The sequence below is a fragment of the Herpailurus yagouaroundi genome, unplaced genomic scaffold (assembly GCF_014898765.1).
Source record: "Herpailurus yagouaroundi ecotype Mexico unplaced genomic scaffold, PumYag 139, whole genome shotgun sequence".
Taxonomy (NCBI): domain Eukaryota; kingdom Metazoa; phylum Chordata; class Mammalia; order Carnivora; family Felidae; genus Herpailurus; species Herpailurus yagouaroundi.
Window position 1 is genome coordinate 79,474,094 of NW_024412394.1, and position 8,848 is coordinate 79,482,941.

The window sequence follows — 8,848 nt, forward strand, 5'->3', positions numbered from 1 at the left end:
ATTCTGTGTCTCCCTCTCTCTCTGCCCCTCCCCCGTTCATGCTCTGTCTCTCTCTGTCCCAAAAAAATAAATAAACAAAAAAAAAATTATAAAAAAAAAAAACATGTTTAAAAAATATGCATTAATAGCTAACATTCAATATACGTTAAAGACTTTTACCAGGGCTTTATGTGTGTTGGTTTACTTAATTCTCTTAACAGCACAACATATGAAAAAAACAGGCCAGACAAATCCTTGCCCAAGGCCATACTAGTAAATGGCAAAGCCAAGTTTCAAACCAAAGCAGGTTGAATCCAGAATCTGTGCTTTTAACCACTAACTTGTATCACCTTTCCAAAGGAGAGCAAACACAGTGTGAACTATATGCCGAGTGCTGTTCTAAGTGCCTTACCCATGCACACCCTCTTAATTCTCATAATGCTGATGTAGGCATTACTGTCCCCATTTCACAGCTGAAGAAACTGAGGCACAGGCCAGTAAAAAGTTTAAGATAATGATTGAAGTTGAGGGTGTGCTTAAAGGCAAGATTTTAAAACAAAGTCTGTTTAAAGAATACTCAGCAGCGTCAGAATTGAGTCCTGAACTCCTTTCTCCTTTTTCCTTTGCTTTGGGGTTTTCTTACTTCCATAGATGCCGCTGCCTGCAGGCTGTCCCCGAGCCACATTGCCTCTCTTTGGTGGTTTTGGTCTAGGTATGGGGATTAGTTTCTTCTTTTGATGCTTCCTATCATGGCTGGGGTTTTTGAAACCCATGCCCTTAAATAGAACAAGAGACGCTAACTTCCTCTGCCGAGCACTACATGCTGAGATGGTGCTGCTTTTGCACCAAGATTCTGGGGCAACTTCACAGAAGCCTACCTTCTTCCTAGCTCCAGCCTGCCCTCCGTAGTTACCACCAGTTTTCCCCTTTCCCTCCACAGCCAAGATGGCTTTGGGTCCCCTCCCCAAATGTTTGTCCCCCCCCCCCCATTGGTAATTGACAAAATGAACGGTCCCACTCTGCCAGTGAGAACGCGTGCTTTCTTACAGCAATGGATGTTTAGGTGGTTGGTCAGGAGATAATGTGAGCCTGTGTTGGGGTGGGGGGAAGGGAGTCTGTTTCATCAGAGGCTATAGACCCCAAGGAGATAGCTTAGTAGTTACTTCACTTAATTAGCAGAAAATGAGGCCCAGTGGTTTGGATTATTCTGTCACCAAGAGTGACAGAAAATCCAAAAAAGAAAGAAAGAGAGGTTCTTTTTCATTCACAGGTTCTTTTCAAATACAAGCAGTCTTTATTTCTTGGAACTTTGGTTTTCTTACATGTAGAATGAAGTTATTTAGAAAGCCTCTAAATCTTACCTAACTCGGTTAGTTTCTTATTTTCAGGCACATTTTAAGAGCTGCTTTGAGAAAATAAAATTGGCTATCAGCAATAGTGGAATGTACACTTTTAACTTGAAAACAAATTGATATTTTGTTTTGTTTGTTTTTAATTTTATTTCTGGCTCTTTCAGTTTTTCAGGTAAGAGGAGGCAGACTGGACATTGTGTGTCCAGTCTTCACAACTGCATCCTCAACAAATGAGTGATAATATAAATTTGCAGTATTAAATGAAAAAATGATCAGAGATTCCATAACAAGTAATACTATATAAAACTTTGACTTACTCAATTTAATTAAATTGAGTGCCTTTCTAAAGCTGTTGTCCCTCCCCCGTCACTGTTTCTTCAAGATATGGAAATTGGCAACTCTCCACTGATACATGTCTGACTTACCTATGTCCTGAAACACTGTCTCACACTTAGTAAGGAACCACCTTATCTGAGTGGCCAGTGACACCATAAGGACATTACTCTCCCTTTCTTAAGACTTTATCCCTTGACATAATCTATTACCCCTCACCTCGTCTGGTCCTTATTCTTAGATGGCTCTGGAATTTGAGGTCTTTGGCAATAATGGTCAGAAAAGACAGGAGGGGAGACCACAGTGGCTGCCTTTCTAGATGCTCTTTTCAGAATATCTACTGCTGGCCCAGCTGCAAATAATAAACAATACAATTGGTGGGATGTAAAGAGCATTTCAAATGTGAACGAAGGCTGAGAGGAGGCAGAAATGCACATGGCGTATTTGGAGATAAGTGGGCTGGTGTGGTTGACACTGAGGTGCAGAGAGTAGTGAGACACTTGGGAAATAAGATTGGAAATGAGATTCAGATTCTAGAGATTTGGCAAAGGCAGGCTGAGGCACCTGGACCCTACCCTGTAGGCAATAGCAACACCGAAAAGAGGTGGTTTTGCTTGTTGTTTTGAGTAGTGAAGCAGTACGATGAAAGCTAGCTAACACCTTTATTTTAAACTATATAAATGAAAATCTTATGCTCTCTTCTTAGTCACATGAGAAATGGGTGGCAGCAAATCAAAACTAGCTGAATCTGTCAAAAAGAGCTCCACATCAGAGACCCACATCCAGATGCTGTAAGAAACCTCAGTCCATACGAATGACCGCTCAGCATTCCCATATTCCCCCTCCCAGAACATATGATCTATTTCTTACCAATCTAACTCATCCTAGCTAGCGATCTGCTAACAAAAGCAATCTTTCCTCAAATCAAAGTTTCTTCACCCTTTGTTTGTTTTTGGTGTTGCTTAAGAAATAGCACTTCAAATGCCCTCAGCCTTAAAAGAAAGCAGGCGGATGTGGAAAGTAGTCTGAACCACTGTTGTCTCTGCACTGACACTTCCCGCGTTTTAATAAGCTGGCACTCCACCACACTCTGGTAGCATAAGTGAGCAGAATTTCCATTTTTACGAAAGATCTACAGTTGATTTTCTAAAAAGGAACAAAATAATAACCAGATGGTAGTTGATAGGCCAACTTTAAAGGCAAGTGTTTGTTTTGATCTCTTTTCCAAGGGAAAGAAAGTTTGGATAATTAGTAGAAGAATAAGAAAAAAAAAGAAAGAGGAGAATAAGTGCCTAAGATAATGTATAAAGAGAAACGTGAGGAGGAATGGATAGTGGAAAACAAGGGAAAAAATCGTCACTTCTAGAAAAAGAGAAAACGAGAGGAAAAAATTTAACTGCAGATTTTTCACCAAATGGTTGCCTAGACGACTTAATGAGGAGTAGTTCCGTCTCTACTGAATAGTTGCTGAAACACACCCTGAATTTAGAGTCTTTTGGCTCCACGACTATCAACTGGAAAACCATCATGTTTCAGGCATATTAGTTATGAGTGCCATATTTTCTATACTATGCTTTTCTCCTAACAATAGAAGTGGTTGGTTGCAATCAATTTGGTGTGTAATAGAAGGATAGGAAGATTGAAACACAAGCATGATGAGAGTTTTGGAGTCAGATTAGCCTAGGATGGCATATTAATATGTGTAACATCGAGTAACAAACTGAGGAAAAAGTAAATTAGGAAGCAGCTCAAAGCCCATTTGGCAATGTAAGATCATCTTTACATATTGCCAAGGTTGCTGTTGAGAAGCATTTTTCCATGTAAAGAGTTTGGTACACTTGAGGCTACTTAGTGTAGAGACAAAAAATGTCACTTTTTACAAGAGAGTTTTTTTTGTTTTTAATCTTCCATTAACATCTGGCTCCTATGGATTCTGTTATCACTGTTTTCTGTTTAATTAAATAATTATAAAAAATAAAAAGTGTTTTTAAATGCTTTACTGCTCCTATTTGAATTTGTCTTTTCTACAGTTTACTGTATTTTCCAGAAAATGTTAATATTACATTGTTATAAATAAACCCATCTCTACAAAACTGTCCGTCTTGTATTTTGGGGGCTGAATTCTTGGTGTGTGCGTGTGTGTGTGTGTGTGTGTGTGTGTGTGTGTGTGTATGTTTGGAGTTGTGTGGGAGAGGATGTGGGGAAATAGGAGTAGTAAGAGGGATTATTTTCCATAATGACTCACACCATCTCTTTTTCCTAAGCAAAAACAGGGGTAAAGAGTGTGAGAATTTTTTTGCTGTTGTTTGGAAACATACTTTGCATTTGTCACCCTATTTTTCCTTCATATGAACACAGGTTTCTATAAAGCAAACTTGCCAAATCATATGCTGTCGTGTGGGATAGAATGAATCCTAGATCATAAACATTTATGCTTATAGACAACGAATTGGAGGAGAGCATGAAATTAAAAAAAATTATCTTTGGCACTGGCAAATGTTTGAATTTCCTCCTTGGGAATCACTTTGTCAATCATTTACTTCTCACTTTCGTCTGGCAGAGAAAAAAGTAAACTCTATTTTCACGGCAGGACTAGTAGCAAGACCAATGTAATATTCAACCCTTGGCCACCTCTTTGGATGAAGGTCGAGATTTTTTTCCAAAATAGGAATGAAGTAGAGAAAGCCAAGAAAAGCGCGGTGGATTTGTGCTAAGTTGTATTTATTTTCCTGTATCTAGCTAACACAAAAAAAAAGTCAAGCAGACATACCACAACTCTGCGTATTCTGTGTCATTCGGCATAGTTTATATATGTATGCATACTTATTTTAGACCTTTTTATGTTTTAGTTGAGCCAGATAGCCACACATCTTAATTCTGAGTAAATCTTAAAAAAAGAATAAAAAGTGATCTAATTCAAAAATAATTATTAAATAATTAATAAACTTAAATAAATAATTTTGAAAGTTCCAATCTAATTTGGTATATAATGTTCATATAGTATATTTCTTACCTGCTGCCTTCCATGTTATACTAAGAGATTAGCAATTATCTGAGTGTGTAACCTTGATTCTCCTGAAATATTACATGAAGGAATTGATGCAGATACTCTTTTACAAGTTCTAGTCTGAAAAAATTTATAGATTTCACTATTTAAGAAAGAATTCATTATATAAAATGAAAGATAAAAATTGAGCAAAATATTTCCAATTATTTAGACAATATAAAAGAACTCAAAACAATAAGAAAAGCATTAGTATTCAAATTAAAAAATAAATAAGGGATGATAGTAGAAAATAGTTCACAAAAGAGGAAAAACAAATATTTGAAGAAATAATAAGAATGTGAAAAATACATATTTTATTTTCTTTGACTGTTGAATTAGCCAAAATAAAGCAATATGTTATGGTGGTTAAGAGCCTGGGTCTGAGGCAGACAGACCTGAGAGAATTCTGTTATCCCTCTGAGATTGCAAACCCTGAGCAAGTCTATAGTAAATTAAGAATAACGATAGCACCTACTTCCTAGAGTGATTAGCAATGTTTTAAATGAGATTAATGTGCTCAACACAGTTTCTAGGGCATGTTAAGAGTTTAATCTTAATAAGTTATTGTGTCTCTCATGTTAGTGGAAATGTACGACTTTTTAATAAGCAATTGGATGATGTATTGATGAAATATTAAGTAGTCCTTAACATGCTTTAAATAGTTTTTAATAACACTGTAAAGTGGATCTAGCAATCTTAGTTTGGGAACCACGATGAATTAAACGTTCCTAGATGATCCTTTTAGCAAAAACTGTTCACTTTGATTCAGTACCTCATTTGATGAGAAGGAAATGCACACACATGCACACAGATGTATATACGCATATGTGTATATAGGTCTACAAAAACAAAAAACAACAAAAATCTGAAAAAACTCATTAATGCTATTTAGAGTATTTTTCATCATCATTGTATAATCATTCTGAATCTTATTTTGAAAATTTGAACATAAAATTCTATCTATGGAAGTGAAGACATTTATTTCAGGTATATTTGCTATAGATATATTATTTTTTTAAAATTTTTCAATGTTTGTTTATTTTTGGAGCACCTGGGTGGCTCAGTTGGTGAAGCATCTGACTTTGGCTCAGGTCATGATCTCAGGTTTCATGGGTTTGAGCCCCACATCGGGCTGGCAGCTGAGAGCCTAGAGCCTGCTCCCGATTCTGTGTCTCCCTCTCTCTCTCTGCCTCTCCCCTGCTTGTACTCTGTCTCTCAAAATAAATAAACATTAAAAAAATGTTTAAAAAATGTTTGTTTATTTTTGAGAGAGAGAGAGACAGAGTATGAGCAGGGAAGGGGCAGAGAGAGAGGGAGACACAGAAACTGAAGCAGGCTTCAGGCTCTGAACCATCAGCACAGCCCGATGCAAGACTTAAACTCATGAACTGTGAGATTGTGACCTGAGCTGATGTTGGATGCTTAACTGATTGAGCCACCCAGGCACCCAAGTATATTAATTTTTTAAATTTTTGTTTATTTTGAGAGAGAGAGAGAGCGAGTGTGCATGAATGGGCATGTGCTAGTGGGGAGGGGCAAGAGAATCCCAAGCAGACTGTGCTGTCAGTGCAAAGTCTGATTCGGGGCTCAATCTCACAACTGTGAGATCATGTCCTGAGTGGAAATCAAGAGTCTGATGCTTAACCAACTGTTCCACCCAGGTGCCCTGACATACTAACTTTTTAAAAAAATTTTTGGAAATGCCCACAAGTTTCTAAAATTCTTAGCCATATAATTTAAAAAAACCCATATATGTGCAAGTTTATGCTTAAATTAAAAAACCTTTATTTGCAAAAATACATGTTTTACTACTCAACTGAATTAATTAACTACATTGTATATTTTTCATAAAGGTTCTTTTTTATTTCATTTTTTATTTTTTAAAATTTGCATCCAAATTAGTTAGCATATAGTGCAACAATGATTTCAGGCGTAGAATCCTTAGTGCCCCTTACCCATTTAGCCCATCCCCCCTCCCACAACCCTCCAGTTTGTTCTCCATATTTATGAGTCTCTTTTGTTTTGTCCCTGTCCCTGTTTTTATATTATTTTTGTTTCCCTTCCCTTATGTTGATCTGTTTTGTCTCTTAAAGTCCTCATATAAGTGAAGTCATATGATTTTTGTCTTTCTCTGACTAATTTCACTTAGCATAATACCCTCTAGTTCCATCCACGTAGTTGCAAATGGCAAGATTTCATTCTTTTTGATCACTGAGTAATACTCCATTGCATATACCACACCTTCTTTATCCATTCATCCATTGATGGACATTTGGGCTCTTTCTATACTTTGGCTATTGTTGATAGTGCTGCTATAAACATGGGGGTGCATGTGTCATGCACACCTTTGAAACAGCACACCTGTATCCCTTGGATAAATACCTAGTAGTGCAATTGCTGGGTTGTAGGGTAGTTCTATTTTTAATTTTTTGAGGAACCTCCATACTGTTTTCCAGAGGGCTGCACCAGCTTGCATTCCCACCAATGATGCAAAACAGATCCTCTTTCTCTGTATCCTTGCCAACATCTGTTGTTGCCTGAGTTGTTACTGTTAGCCATTTTGACAGGTGTGAGGTGGTATCTCATTGTGATTTTGATTTGTATTTGCCTGATGATGAGTGATATTGAGCATTTTTTCATGTGTTGGTTGGCCATCTGGATGTCTTCTTTGGAGAAGTGTCTAGTCATGTCTTTTGCCCATTCTTCACTGGATTATTTGTTTTCTGGATGTTGAGTTTGATCAGTTCTTTATAGATTTTGGATACTAACCCTTTATCGATATGTTATTTGCAAATATCTTCTCCCATTCTGTCAGTTGTCTTTTAGTTTTGCTGATTGTTTCCTTTGCTGTGCAGAAGCTTTTTATTTTGATGAGGTCCAGTAGTTCATTTTTGCTTTTGTTTCCCTTGCCTCTGGAGATGTGTTGAGTAAGAAGTTGCTGCTGATCCAAGATCAAAGAGGTTTTTGCCTGCTTTCTCCTCTAGGAATTTGATGGCTTCCTGTCTTACAGTGAGGTCTTTGATCCACTTTGAGTTTATTTTTGTGTATGGTGTAAGAAAGTTGTCCAGGTTCATTCTTCTGAATGTTGCTGTCCAGTTTTCCCAGCACCACTTGCTGAAGAGATGGTCTTTATTCCATTGGATATTCTTTCCTGCTTTGTCAAAGATTAGTTGCCCATGTTTGTGTGTCCATTTCCGGGTTCTCTATTCTGTTCCATTGATCTGATTGTCTGCTCTTGTGCCAGTACCATACGGTCTTGATGGTTACAGCTTTGTAGTATAGTTTGAAGTCTGGGATTGTGATGCCTCCAGCTTTGGTTTTCTTTTTCAAGATTCCTTTGGCTATTTGGGGTCTTTTCTGTTTCGATACAAATTTTAGGATTATTTGTTCTAGCTCTGTGAAGAATGCTGGTGTTATTTTGATAGGAATTGCATTGAATATGTAGATTGCTTTGGGTAGTATCAACATTTTAACAATATTTGTTCTTCCTATTCAGAAACATGGAATCTTCTTCCATTTTTTTGTGTCTTCTTCAATTTCTTTCATAAGCTTTCTATAGTTTTCAGTGTTTAGATGTTTCACCTCTTTGGTTAGATTTATTCGTAGGTATTTTATCGGCTTTTTTGTGCAACTGTAAATGGGATTGATTCCTTGATTTCTCTTTCTGTCACTTCATTGTTGGTGTATAGGAATGCAAACAATTTCTGTGCGTTGATTTTATATTCTGCAACTTTGCTGAATTCATGGGTCAATTCTAGCAGCTTTTTGGTGGAATCTTTTGGGTTTTCCATAGAGAGTATCATGTCATCTGCGAAGAGTGAAAGTTTGACCTTCTCCTGGCCGATTTGGATGCCTTTTATTTTTTTGTGTTGTCTGATTGCAGAGGCTAAGACTTCCAACACTATGTTGAATAACAGTGGTGAGAGTGGACATCCCTGTCTTGTTCCTGACCTTAGGGGGAAAGCTCTCAGTTTTTCCCCATTGAGGATGATATTAGTGTTGGGTCTTTCATATATGGCTTTTATGATCTCGAGGTATGATCCTTCTATCCCTACTTTGTTGAGGCTTTTTATCAAGAAAAGATGCTGTATTTGTCAAATGCTTTCTCTGCATCTATTGAGAGGATCATATGGTTCTT

The 8,848-nt window shown here is 37.3% G+C and overlaps 1 long non-coding RNA gene across 1 annotated transcript; it reads left to right on the forward strand.

Annotated features, from left to right (window-relative positions):
- Window positions 1-119: 119 nt before the first annotated feature.
- Window positions 120-3,757, forward strand: LOC121029994 (uncharacterized). The gene is made up of 2 exons (XR_005790018.1): window positions 120-1,188; window positions 2,439-3,757. It is a non-coding gene; the product is annotated as an uncharacterized LOC121029994 (long non-coding RNA).
- The last annotated feature ends 5,091 nt before the right edge of the window (window positions 3,758-8,848 follow it).